We start from the raw sequence: 14,140 nt of genomic DNA, 5'->3' as shown, positions 1-14,140 counted from the left end.
ACCCTGGGCATCCTCCAAAATATGTACAGTCCTATACATGTTAAGCTATTTATGTGTTCAGTCTCTTTACAATAGCATCCAACACATGGACCTCAGGGGGAACATGTGGACAGTGCACACCCACTCTTGTAGAGCATGGCTAGTGGGTTCAGCTCAGGGGCATAGCAAGGTTGGAGTGGGCCCAGAGACAAGATTTTAAAATGCCCCCTCCCCTCACTGAAGCTCAGCTCATGAAGTAAAGAAATCTTAAATGAGGCTGAACAGTGGTAACAAAAAGCATAGTAAAATTTATATGTGCCACAATAGAACATCATCCTAAATTATTTTTTTAAAGGTTTTGAAAATAGTGGACGATGCAAGTCATTTAATGGTACATGCTGTTCTGGTAGCTCCAGGTCTTAACACTCACATCAATTTCGGAGGATGAATACAACTGAAGGAAGCCCGGGCGGGTGCGCGGCTGGGGGAGTCAGTCATGTGACGTGCCTCTGGGGGGGGGGCCTCCAAGGCAGTGGGCCCCCAGACAACTGTCTCCCCTTGCCCTATTATAGTTACGCCCCTGGTTCAGCTTCATTTCTCCTGCACACATTCTCTCAGTCCATTGTAGGGAGGATGGCAAGTGAATAGGCCTTCTAGGTAATCAAATTCTGAATAAACCAACATCTTGTACTTAGACATTCACATGTTGCAAGACACAATTGCTAACTTTCTACAATATATAGCAGGGGGTACTGGCGTTTTTTCAATGGGTTCTGATAGTATGAATTATTTTGTGGAAGCCAGAATCTTTCTCCTCTGTATATTGAGACGAAACTCTATTTTTAATGGACCTCAGCAAAACTAAGCCTCTGACAGACAGGGAGCATATTACAGAACTCTTATATGTCCCATCTTGAATCTGACTATTAGCTCCCACTTCTCAGACATCGTTAGTGACAAATGTTTACTAGTAGTAGAAAAACCTACTCCAGCTGTAGTGCCAATAAGACTGGTGGTGGTGTTTTTTTAAAAACTGAGACTGGAAGGAGCAAGGCCTCAATTTCCAGGGGAAAGTATTTGGATTCACTGCCATTTATAAATGCGTAACAAAATGTTCTTCCATGTAAAATGGTTGAAACAAGTGTTTCAACAATTTACTAACAGTTACAGTGTTCTGAAGGTTTTCAAGCAAAATGTATTAACAAATTAGAGCATATCTTACATCATTATTCTGATGGTAAGAATTATTTTCTGGGAACTAGTGATTTTTCAATATGTCCATAAGAATACATGATTTCATTTGTGAGGTGATTAAATTGTGAAATAATCTACCTAGTTTTCCAGTCAAGGTTAATACAACATACTGTATGTGTTGGCTAAACTCCCCAGTTCTCATTTCATATTAATCAAAACAGGAACAATATTTATTCAGTAGTTTTAATTTGCTTTAAAGTGCTTTACCACTTGTGAGTCCTCTTAGGCGGTGCAGTGGCGTGGCAGCCTTCTGTGTGGGTGAAAGTGAGGGAAGAAACAAAGCAAATAATTTATTCTGCTTGCAAAATAACCTCTCTCAGTCATGCATGTGTAGTTTGCAAATCACAATAGACTTTCCAGGCAGTGGAATGGCTATAGTTAGTTGGTACTTCTGAAGTTTGTAAATTGATGCTTATTTTTTGGAGGAAGCTAATAAAAATGAAACAATCATAGCCTAGATGTCATCATGTGCTTTTGATATGCCTCATGCAATTAGACAAAATGTTAGCACATTCTCTGTTAGAGATAAAAGATGAAGTGTCTTCACTTCAGAGAATTGCTTCAGACTTTCTATGGAAAATATTAATGTACCACAATGAAGCAGAGGAGCGGGGAGAGAGATTTATTGCTTGAAGATGTTCTTTTTAAGGAGAACTTGGAGGGTAATACTAGTATTTTATTCTTAATGTGGATTTGCAGAAGGCAGGAATTTCCAAATGTTCCATGGAGAAAATTCTGTTTACTCTTGTCAGCAGGGAACATCAACACTTCCAAAAGGAATAAATAGCATGAAGCATCTTTATAGGAGGAAAATGAGAGTTAGTTTAGCATAAAGATTGTTAACCTCATTGCTAAACAACCTCTGGATTGACCAAGGACGTGAACATAAAGTTTATTAACTTAAATCCAGAACTTTGTCAAAATAATATTCAGTGGCTGACATGAGGAAAGTTATTTCAAGTAGTCCTACTGAAATTAAAAGACAAGTTTTAATCTAAATTTAAGTTTTGATTTAAACTACTTTGAATAGTTTCCCTCATCATATCAGCCAGTATGTGTTTATTTAAGTGCTTTTCTTAAGTACTCAGACACTTCTCATGCATTGATTCAATTATCGTTACAGCATTGTAGAGTATGTGACTGTTGCCTGCAAATTACAGTCAGTGTCCAAGCCTCATTTCTCTGGGTGTGGTACACAATTCTCCAGGTCCAGGTAAAGTGTCATTTTCCTCCCCTTTCCCCATACTTGGGCCTGATTACAAACAGGAGAGGAAGTATTTGTGGTTGAGGAACAGTAGCTCACTTAAGATAACAGACGTTCTATGGCTCAGTTGAAATTTGAGTTGTGGCTAAAATTTGATAATTTTCAACCCTGTGTGCACACTGGCTGACATCTGCCACAGCATTGCAAGGGCAACAGAAGGGCTCCACCCTCACAATGTAGCAGGAGTGTTGAAGCCTTGCTCTGCAGCCCAGCTGAGGCCAGGTAGGATGGAGAAACAGAGGTGTGAGTTTTCCAGGGGGGAAAAAAGAAATGGAAAATTTTCCTAGATGTTTTCTGGAAAAATGCCCCATGCATATTTCCCCTCATTTGCATAAAATCTGCATTTCCCTCATTTTACTTTTATTATACTAATTTTCTTAATGTCCTAAACAGATTAAGATCTGATTTAGCATGTTATGTGACCTATTTATAAGGTTAAAACACACCTTCTCCAAATTAATTTCCCACACTATATCAGATGTTTTTCATATAGCCAACTATTTGCACTGAAATATTTGACTGGGTGGGGGACAATAAAGGCACTTCATGTGCTTTAACTGTTATAATGAAACAAATTCAAAGTTTTATGTGGAAAAAATTTTTCCATTAGAATGTTCAGTAAATCAATAAAACATATGTGACCTATGTTTAATCACCTGAAAAACAATTGCAACTTTGAAATGGCTGAACTTGCCTAATATTGCATTGGGATCCATTCATTGTTACTAATAAATTTGATAAAACAATGGTGGACATCCAGACTAGCATTGTTAATATGTAGCAGTGGGAGTTCCAGAAAACTGCTGTGCTGTCTGTGACTTGAGTGGGAGAGAGTGACCACAATATGTCCCTGAGGGTTGTGGCACCCTCATGGGCTTATTTTGGTGATGCACAATGGGCATCAGAGGGCAAGAAATGTGGGCAAAAGCTACCCCTTCCCCCACTCAAGTGACAGCACTGTGGTATTTTTGAACTTGTACTGCTGCATGTATGCAATGCTAGTCCATGAAGTTTTAGAAATAGAAAATTTTCCACTGGGGAAAAAAGTATGAGGAATTTTTTTTCTGGAAAAAAATTCATTCTACATCTCCAGAGGGAAGTGATCTTTGCTTCTCTCCTCTCCCTCTAAAAGCCATTTTTGCTGCCAGAAATATGGTACTGAAGTTAGCACAGCTCTCAGGGACATATTCCTAGCAACAAAAGGCGCTTTTGGAGGGAGGGGAGAGAAGAAGAAATCACTTTCCACTTCCCTTTGCCTGTGCTGGGCTGTAAAGCAAGACTTCAGCACAAATAGGCTCCTGATGCTCTGTGAAGGTGGATCCCTACTTCTGTCCTCATAGCACTGTGGAAGATGTGGGCCTTCAAACATATTTTAAGAAGTGAGAGCACAGTATGAAGCATTGGAACATAGCTAGGCATTTTGTACTGGAAGATAAAGAAAATTATCTAATAAAATACATAATAAAATTAATCTTTATACTAGCCGACCCCGCACAGAGCATGTGTGCGGCACTTTGGGGCCGACTGTTTCCCCCTCCCTCTTCCTCCTGCCCCGGTCTCGCCTCTCTTCCCCTTCCCTCTGGCCCTGCACTCTCCAGCCCTCCTCCCCTCCCGTTTCTCCCCTCACTGTCAAGGTCTGGCCAGCTGCGAGGGAAGTTCACGAAGCAAGCGGAGCTGCTGAAATCGGATACGGCTTGGCTGAACGCTGTCGACAAGAATGTTGACGAACGTTGATTCTCAGCAATGAGTTGGAGGCTGGAGATGTGATTTATAGAGCAAGTCGAGAGCTCCCAGCTGGTAGGAATTCAAGGCTTATCAGCCCTCAGCAACAGGCGTTTGCTCCTCCTAACAGCCTCTAATTGCGTTCTATGTCTTGTGAGCCTGCGCTGTTGTGGAGTCAGTGGTGTTTCATTGCTTAGCTCTTCTTCGCATTGGTCCCCCACGCCTTCCACTGACTCAGGTTGCCGTGCCTGCTCTAAATCATTAGTTGGATCTACCACAGCCGTTTCATGAATGCTGACAGCCGGGCTCTGCCCCTTAGACACTCCTGAATCAGCTGGAAAGTTGACAGCTTCCCCTTCCTCCTCGCTGTTGGAGCTTGAGGGCGTGACACCCACACAGAGCCATGGTGGGCGGCCAAGAAGGGCCCCGCCACCACCATTTTTTCTCCCTCCCATCTGCCTGCCGCGGCTTTTCTCTCCCCCCCTCCACCCTCCCGCTTCTGTCGCATTTCTCTCCCCCCACTCTGCCCACCCGCTGCCGCTTTTCTCTTGCCTACCTGCCTGCCGCTGCCGCCTTTCTCTCTCCCCACCCGCCGCCGCTTTTCTCTCCCCCTTCCTCTGCTCACCGGCTTGCCACCGCCAACACTTTCTTCCCCCCTCTCCTCCTCACTCCGCCGGAACTCTCGCGTGTCGCGAGAGTTCCGCCTCCAAATCCTGGACACGCACCAGCTAAGAGAATTAAGAGAGAGAGTGTGTGTGTGTGTGTGTGTGTGTGTGTGTGTGTGTGTGTGTGTGTGTGTGTTATGCCCAGGCACTTCCAAAGAGAGAATATTGTACTTCTGGAATGTCTTCAAACTTTGCGTGAAATGATGAGGGCAGATACCTGTCCACTCTTGAGTTTTATTTGCAGGCACCAGAGGTAGCCCAAAGCTGTGGACTTCCAATTAGTTTATATATTCAGTGATCCAAAAACCTTTGGTTTAAGATGAGCGTTAAGATGCTTTACATTTGCACCCATGCTCTAAAAAGAATGGAAATCGCAAGTTAAGGTGCCCATCTTAACTTCCACACCATATAAACTCAGCTGTAAAGACTTTGTACAGTCTGGTATGTGATGGTGGCTTTAGAAATGAGGCTCCATGCACCGACACTTTGCCTTAATCAGAGATGCATCAGGCAGAAATCCATCAGGGTAATCTCTAGGAAGTTATTAGGGAAGCTGCACCTGTTAAATATCTGTCTGGATGCATCCCTCCCCAGCCCAATGTCCAACTGAAAGACCAAGGCAAAGTGAGGGTGCATGGAGACTTTGGCGTGGAAGTTAAGATGGGCTCTTTAACTTTTATTTATTTATTTTTATTTAACATATTTTTATACTGCCCAAAACGTACATCTCTGGGCAGTTTACAACAAAAAATAACAAAAGAAAAGTTAAAACATTAATTAAAACAAATAAATGACAACAGAGAAATTAAAACATTGGTTAAAATAAATGACAGCAAGAAGTTAAAACATTACAACAATTTAAAACTTTAAAATAATATTTTAAAACAATGTTAAAACTATTAAAATGGTATTTAATTAAAAGCCTGGGTGAACAGATGTGTCTTTAAAGACTTTTTAAAAATTGTCAGAGATGGGGAGGCTCTTATTTCACTAGGGAGTGCGTTCCAAAGCTTCAGGGCAGCAGCTGAGAAGGCCCATCCCTGAGTAGCCACCAGATGAGTCAGTGGCAACTGCAGATGGACCTCTTCTAATGATCTCAATAGGCGGTGGGGTTCATGACGAAGAAGACATTCTCTTAAATATCCAGGGCACAAGCCATTTAGGGCTGTATAGGTTATAAACAGCACCTTGTATTTTGCCCGGAAACTTAGCAGCAGCCAGTGTAGCTCTTTCAATACAAGAGTAATATGGTCTCTCCGAGATGACCCGGAGACCAACCTGGCTGCTACATTCTGAACCAACTGTAGTTTCCGGACTACGTGCAAAGGCAGCCCTACATACAGCGCATTGCAGTAATCCAGTCTTGAGGCTGGTCTCCAGTCAAAACTTGCAATTTCCATTCTTTTAAAAACACAAGTCAAAATGTAAAGCATCTTAACTCTCATCTTAAACCAAAGATTTTTTGATTACTTAATTTCCAGGAGTTTTTTAAAAAATCTGATTAAACACTATGGGGAATTGCGTACACAAACCACAAGGAAAGACTTCCTGATGAACACCAAAAACATTGTAAAACCTTCAAATAAGAAACAATCACACTCCCTTCGCACCTGAAAAAACACAATGATATGAAACTAGTGGATTCAGAAATAGTGACAGTGTGATTCTACCTCATGATTATTGATCAGGGAATAAGTACACAAGAAGAAGCAGGTAATTTGTTTTCACTTTGAATCTGTTCATTTTTTCTTTTTCTTGAAACACACACACACACACACACACACACACACACACACACACACACACACACACACACTCCTGCTGGATCAGGCCCAAGGCCCATCTAGTCCAGCATGCTGTTTCACACAGTTGCCCACCAGATGCCTCTGGGAAGCGCACAGGCAAGAGCTGAGGGCATGCCTTCTCTCCTACTGCTGCTCCCCTGAAACTGGTATTTAAAGGGATCTTGTGTCTGAGGCTGGAGGTGGCCTGTGGGGTCACACACCAAAAAAAATGATCATTAAAAATAACAAATGCTTTAACAACTGGGTCCAAAATGACAGATTCTCTTCCCAGAAATCTTGCAATTTTGAACAAAGAAAAAAATTGGGGTGTTTTGGATTGGCTGATTTCGAACAAAGAACAAAACGGGGGTGTTTTGGATTCGGGCCAAAAATAAAACAGAAAAAACCAAAATGCACAACCCTATTAACCCCGCTGAGGGGAGGCCAACCAGCCCCTACCCCACCCAGGCCACAGAACTCCGTGTGGTGGGCTCCAGCCAGCCTCTGAGTAGGGGCATCCCAGCCCAATGGCCGCAAAACCTGCAAGAGCTTTTCCTCAGCTTGCCTGCTCACCTTAAATGGTCCTCCAGTCAGACACCAAACTTAGACAACCTACCCCAACCCACACTCACATGCAAAGTGACCAAACATGCAACAATGACAACCTAACAATTAGAGTCAGTGTACACAAAACAAAACGTCCTTGTTTTGGCTACAAATGTTTTGTTGTTTTAGACCTCCATTTTGTGGCAATCTCTGGGACAGTCTCCATTTTGTGTTTGACATATCTTTGAATTTTCTACCCTTCCAGCTTTCTGATCGGTGACCTAAAACATGGGCTGACCTGCTGACGATTCCCTCCTTGTTCCCCATTGGCTCTTTTGCCTCTTGCCACTCTTTACTGACCCCACATTGGCCAGGGGAAGGGTCGAAGAAGGGGTAAGGGTGGGGGAAAGTTCAAGGAGGGGTTTTCAGTTCAATCAACAAGTTAGTTATTCATTCGCCATTCTGCCATTCTGCCTCATTGAAGAGAGAGAGAAAGAGAACTAGTTTGCATTGCATGGCATGCCTCAAGTTGCCATGATGATGCCATGCCATTGCCTATGCCTGCCTGCCTTGTTGCCAACCTAAGCCCAGCCTGCCAGGGTTACTGCATGCCAGCCTGGGAATGGGTTTATCTGCTGCATTGCTTTTTTCTTCCAAAATAATTTTTTTCACCCCCTTGAGTGCTGCCATGCCATTGCCTATGCCTGCCTTGTTGCCAGCCTGAGCCCAGCCTGTAGATTCTCTGGTAGCATATGAGATTTTCAACGACAAACCATGAATCCACTCTCATATGCTACCAGATAATCTACACTCAAAACATCTCAGAAACAACAGAACCCAGTACTCCATGGGTTAGCAACCCCTGGGGGTGGTTGATACCCTATGTGCTCTACACCACCACTCGCTCTGGGCCACCACGGTGCCCCCCAAGTGCAGTTATGGGGCTGCTGAAACCTCCATCTTTCCCTATGGGGAAGAACCTTAAAGACATGTACACGCCTTTAAATCTTTAAAAATCAGCCCTCTGCCCAATTCCTTTGAAATAATTCTGGCAGCTTCCTTGCCCCTACTGGGCACTACCATTCACTCTACTCTGCTCTGGGCCACCCGCCCCCCATGTGAAGCTATACTTTTGCTGAAACCTCCATTATTCCCTATGGAAAAATAAAAAATTCACCAAAATCCAGCCCTTTGCCCAATTCCTCTGAAATTTGGGTGGTAGCTTCCACCCATTGGACACTACCACCCCCAGCCACTAGTTTTGCCCCAGGGCAGTTTTTTAAAATCCCAAACATTTCAGATTTGGATCTTGCAATTTCGAACAAAGAACAAAATTGGGGTGTTTTGGATTGGCTGATTTCGAACAAAGAACAAAACGGGGGTGTTTTGGATTTGGGCCAAAAATAAAACAGAAAAAAACCAAAATGCACAACCCTATTAACCCCGCTGAGGGGAGGCCAACCAGCCCCTACCCCACCCAGGCCACAGAACTCCGTGTGGTGGGCTCCAGCCAGCCTCTGAGTAGGGGCATCCCAGCCCAAGGGCCGCAAAACCTGCAAGAGCTTTTCCTCAGCTTGCCTGCTCACCTTAAATGGTCCTCCAGTCAGACACCAAACTTAGACAACCTACCCCAACCCACACTCACATGCAAAGTGACCAAACATGCAACAATGACAACCTAACAATTAGAGTCAGTGACAAGCAGGCAAAAAAGGCCACACCAGATCCAATAAGGTGTGACTAAAATAATTCCTTGTTGGCCCCAAAAGGTGATGGGACAACCTTCAATGAACTCAGGTGGAAGGCATGGGTGTTTTGCCCCCAGAGCAACTGAGAGTGAGCAGAAGGGAACCAGCCACTTATGTGACACGTGACAGCAAATCGGACATGTGCTCCCCTCCTCCCATTGGCTGACACATGTCACATGGTGAGGGAGCAAAAATGGCGGCCCCCGTGCTTGTCTCAAGAGCCGGGCGCACAACCCGGCCACCCACAATAGCTGGATGCAGCAGCAGGGAGCAGTTGAATTTCACCTTTCCCCCATATATAGTGACTCATACTCTGCTTTATGAGCCCCCTAAAGATAAAAAGCCCCCCGATTCTTGAAATCTTAACTCTTTTAAGGGATGAAAGCCTATAGGAGCCCTTATATCTTCTTTTTTGCCTTCTTTCACTCAGGAAGCACAGGCCTTGAGCCACACCCCCCCCCCACCTTTCCAGGGCCTGATCTCTGGCTACCAGTGACGCACTTAGCCGAATGTGGTGCCTGGACTGCCACACTGCAAGGACACACACCCCCGTCACAAGCCGCCACTGCATTTTGCAGGGGCTCCTGCTGCCACCCCATGTCAAGGTCTGGCCAGCTGCTAAGGAAGTTCATGAAGCAAGCGGAGCTGCTGAAATTGGATACGGCTTGGCTGAACGCTGTCGGCAAGGATGATTGACGAACGTTGATTCTCAGCAATGAGTAGGAGGCTGGAGCTGTGATTTATGGAGCAAGCTGAGAGCTCCCAGCTGGTAGGAATTCACGGCTTGTCAGCCCTCAGCAAGAGGCGTTTGCTCCTCCTAACAGCCTCTAATTGCGTTTTACATCTTGTGATCCTGCTCTGTTGTGGAGTCATTGGTGTTTCATCTTCTTTGCATTGGGCCCCCATGCCTTCCGCTGACTCAGGTTGCCGTGCCTGCTCTAAATCATTAGTTGGATCTACCGCAGCCGTTTCATGAACGCTGACAGCCGGGCTCTGCCCCTCAGACACTCCTGAATCGGCTGGTCAGTTGACAGCTTCCCCTTCCTCCTCACTGTCGGAGCTCGAGGGTGTGACACCCCGCACCCACCCTGCTGCTGCCCCGCTTCGCTGCCCTGCGAAAAGTTACCTTCTTTTAGCTGCCAATGTGTGCGGCCAGGGGTGGGGGATGGGGGTGTGCTGAGCAGGCCTCCCCCACTCTGTGGCGGCGGCGGGTGCCAGAGTGGCTGCTTGGCCTACTGTCTGGCCCAGCAGTCCTTGCAAACTGAGAGGTGCTTCAGCGTGCCTGCGCCTCACCGTTTGCAAGGACCGCTGGGCCAGACAGTAGGCCCAGCAGCCGCTCTGGCACCCGCCACCGCCATCACAGGGTGGGGGAGGCCTGCTTGGCTCACCCCCCACCCCACAGCCATGCACATTGGCGGCTAAAGGAAGGTAATTTTTCATGAAACGGCTGGCTTACTCAAAGTAGTCTCATTGAAATTAAAAGGACATTAGGCATGTTCTTTTAATTAACATGTTCTTTGAATTTCAGTAGGATTACTTTGAGTAATGTTCCTCCTTATGTCACTCACCTGTGCAGGTTCCCACTGCGCAGCTGCGGCTGCCTCCAAAATGTCCACCATGCTGGGGAATAGGCTCAGAAAGGGCCGAAGACACCTGAGCCAGGCAATTTTTACAAAAAGGAAGGCCGGCAGGGGGAAGGGGGAACCTCCACGGAGCCTCCCACCACTACCTTGGAGAAGTGCCCCGGAGGGGGTAAGTAAAAAAAAAAAGAAAAAATGTTTCCCCCCAAAAATGTTCAACAAACCCCTGAACTGAGAGAGGTGGTGTTCGGTCCGGGGTTGAGCTGAACCGGGGGTGGTTTGGTTTGACCCTGAACCTTCAAACCAAACTGGTTCAATATCGAACCAGTTCAGATTTGAACCTGTTTGCACACCCCTAGAGAAGAAACATTGCCAACACTTTGAAGCCTCTTTTTAGGAGTTAAAAATCTATAACTGCTGTATCGCAGTCATTTTGCCACAGATTTGCACCATGTTCAGGGTAGTGGTGTCTTTTGTCCCCTAGTTGTTGTGTGCAGGATTTTAGAGAGATTGGGTGGACATTTTTAACTTTATAAGCAATAGAATGTTCAGGACTTATAAGGGTGGAATGTTGAAAACACTCATCTTAACTATATTGGCATGACTGTGACAGTATAATTCTTTATTAATATTTGTGCCTTGCCTTTCTATCATATTCAGTGCAGTGAACAATGATCCATGCAATCTTATGCATGCTTAGATTAGAGGAAACCCCACTCAATTTAGTGTAATTTACTTCAGAGTAAAACTGGGTAGGATTAGACTGCACAAGTTCAATTAAAAAATATCAATTCAGTACTAACATTATTTGAAATATGAGCCAATAATCCTAACCAGAAAGTAAGAATAAACCAGATGCAGTCAAATCTCAATTGTCATTTTAGAGGCAGCAGCAAGAGGAGGCAAACACAATTTTTATAAAGTCTTGACTGCTCATCAGAAGGCAAGCAGCAAAGGGGTCAAGTCACATGGACCTCCCTTGGGAGCATGCACCAAATTCGAGGTGTAAACTGCATGCTGATCCTTGGCCATCCAGAATAATCAGCATGTAGCCTGAAGATGGTGATGATGGGGGTTTGCCGACACTATGCGCAGTGCAACACTGACATTAGCCATTGGCCAGTGCCATTGTGCATGTAAAAGTCAGCACTGTGGTGCAAGAGAGCAGTTGTGCAATTAGTTAAATCAGTGTGCACGCTCTGGTGCAAAGTGGTTTACATAGCAAAAGATATAATAAAAGGGTTCCCTGTCCCCAACGTGCTTACAGTCTTACACATTTACACATACACACCGACCACCACCAGCCATGGGAAAGACTCTGTGCTAGGCTGAACAGAGCTGGTTGTTCCTCCCTGCTAAATATAAAAAGGTTGTGCATGTGGTGTTCATTGACTCCGGAGCTCATTGTCTTAAAACATGCATATTTCATCTGTGTAAATCCCATCTAACCCATTGTTGCTGAAAGACATCTCAGAACATATCTCATCCAGACCCTCAAATGTCTGTTGTTTATAGCTGCCAGGACTAGGGACTTCATTTTAAATTACAGCTGAAATGTTTGAGTTGAGTATTGCAATCCTCCCCCTTTTTTTTAAAGCTTTCATACCACCCTCATATTGCAAAACTAGCAAATAAAAGGGCAAATAATTGGCAGCCCTGAGCAGCAGGTTGCCAAGAAGTTTAATGCTGGAGTTAAATGTTCCCGTCTGCATCAGAAATCCACACAAATTAAATGAGCATATTTCTGGATTATTGTGGACCTACCATTCAACAGAAGAGGGGTGCATACAGAGGGAAAACTTGAAGAGAAACTCCACTCTTAAATATTTTGGGGGAGCATAAAGACACTTTTTTTGGGGTGGGGAAAAAAAAGAAAGAATGCTTTTCGAGAGGAGCTCAATAAAATGACGGGGACTCCTCAAATGCTTAGTCCCCAAATTTGCACCTCTGCAACATAAGCCATTTATTACCACAGTCATGGATCATTATGAACCCATAAACGACTGAAACACACCCTGTGAGGATGACTTTGAAGAGGGTTCAGAAGCTGCAAGTGCTGTGATCAAGGCTTTGTGGAGCATGTGACTTCATTGTTGTGTGCAGGGGCATAGGTAGGGGGCAGGGGACCTGTATCCACCCCTCTCCCAGCAGCCTCTTGGAGTGGAGATAAGGAAGAAAATGGGTGGAGAGATGGAGCTGGGGGGGGCCTCAGGAGGTGCTGGGGTGTGGGGCTGGGTTGTTTGAACCCATCTGCTCAATTATAGCTGCATCCCTGGTTGTGTGAGTTACAATAGCTTCTGATCTGTTTCTAGGCTCAGTTCCAAGTGCTGATGATTACCTTGATGATGGGGCTGAAACTCAGTGGCAGCGCATCTGATCTGCATGCAGAAGGCACCAGATTCAATCCCTGCCATCTCCAGGTAGGGCTGGGAAAGACCCCTGCCTGAAACCTTGGAGAGCTGCTGCCAGTCAGTGATAACAATACTATATAGACCAATGATCTATATAGAGAAACCGCCCTGAGCCATTTTTGGAAGGGCGGTATATAAATCAAATAAAACAAATAAAGGCATTAGGCAGCTCCCTATGTTCCTATAGGAACATATAACATGAACTTGCCTATAGGAATCTGCCTATCTACTGAGGACATCTGGGAGACCCTTTTGTGCATTTCACCACCTTTGGGACATATGAGAGGCCTTTATTCTGTTGCAGTGCCCAGTGCCCTTTTTTGCCCTGTGAGATCCATTTGGTGATTTATGTCAGTGTTTCTCAACATTTTTGGAGTCATGGACCAGTACATTATTCATGCACAATTTCCTGAACCAGCAGTTAGTAAGGGGGTCACCCCCCTCACCCCACCCCCACCCCCAGGCACCTCCCAAAAAACAATTTTGGGCAGTTCTCTGGAGCTCATTTCCAGGCAGCCCTCTCTGCTGGATAATGTTCATTTCAAGGAAGTGAAATGAATGTTATCCAGCAGCGAGGGCTGCCTGGAAATGAGCTCCAAAGAGCCCCCAGTGGCCCCCACCAGCCCAAAATTGTTTTTTTGGGGTGTGTGTGATTTTTATTAGTGATGCCTCACGGACCAGTAGCCAATGCCTCGCGGATCAGTGGTTGAGAAACACTGATTTATGTGATAGTATTTCACCACTGGCTGGAGACCTGGTTATTTCAGCAGGCCTTTGGCACTGTGGTTGCTGATTTATGTATCCTTCTGAGTTGTTTTATCTGTTGTGTCTCTGGTTTTAACACTTGCTGTTGGTTGCTCTTTTTATATTACAAGCCCTATTCAAATGTTATATTCAATGCACATACAATCTGTAGACAGTGTACACATGCACCAATTTGTACGATGTACAATTATTTAGCCATTATGTTCAACGCACAAACTGTAGCACGCTTCCTCTCTATACTCTGCATTTGAGGGGGCCTGGACCCAGGTTCACTTTCAAAGTAAACACACGTGCAGTCATTCACACAAAATCATGTATTAGTGTACCGATAACCGATAATGTGTGAACAGGGGCATGACTTTAAGATTATGTAATTGTCTTGATTATGCCACCTTGTATATTTTAGAAATAAAAAGATGGAT

General features: G+C 44.8%; 1 long non-coding RNA gene across 1 annotated transcript; it reads left to right on the top strand.

Moving 5' to 3' along the window:
* Window positions 1-3,660: 3,660 nt before the first annotated feature.
* Window positions 3,661-13,473, top strand: LOC128345308 (uncharacterized). Its single transcript, XR_008316373.1, has 4 exons — window positions 3,661-4,294; window positions 9,393-9,731; window positions 10,539-10,714; window positions 12,855-13,473. It is a non-coding gene; the product is annotated as an uncharacterized LOC128345308 (long non-coding RNA).
* Window positions 13,474-14,140: the final 667 nt, after the last annotated feature.

This window comes from Hemicordylus capensis, chromosome 1 (assembly GCF_027244095.1).
Source record: "Hemicordylus capensis ecotype Gifberg chromosome 1, rHemCap1.1.pri, whole genome shotgun sequence".
Taxonomy (NCBI): Eukaryota; Metazoa; Chordata; class Lepidosauria; order Squamata; family Cordylidae; genus Hemicordylus; species Hemicordylus capensis.
Note: the sequence above shows the minus strand (reverse complement) of the source record. Positions and strands in the feature narration are given on the sequence as shown.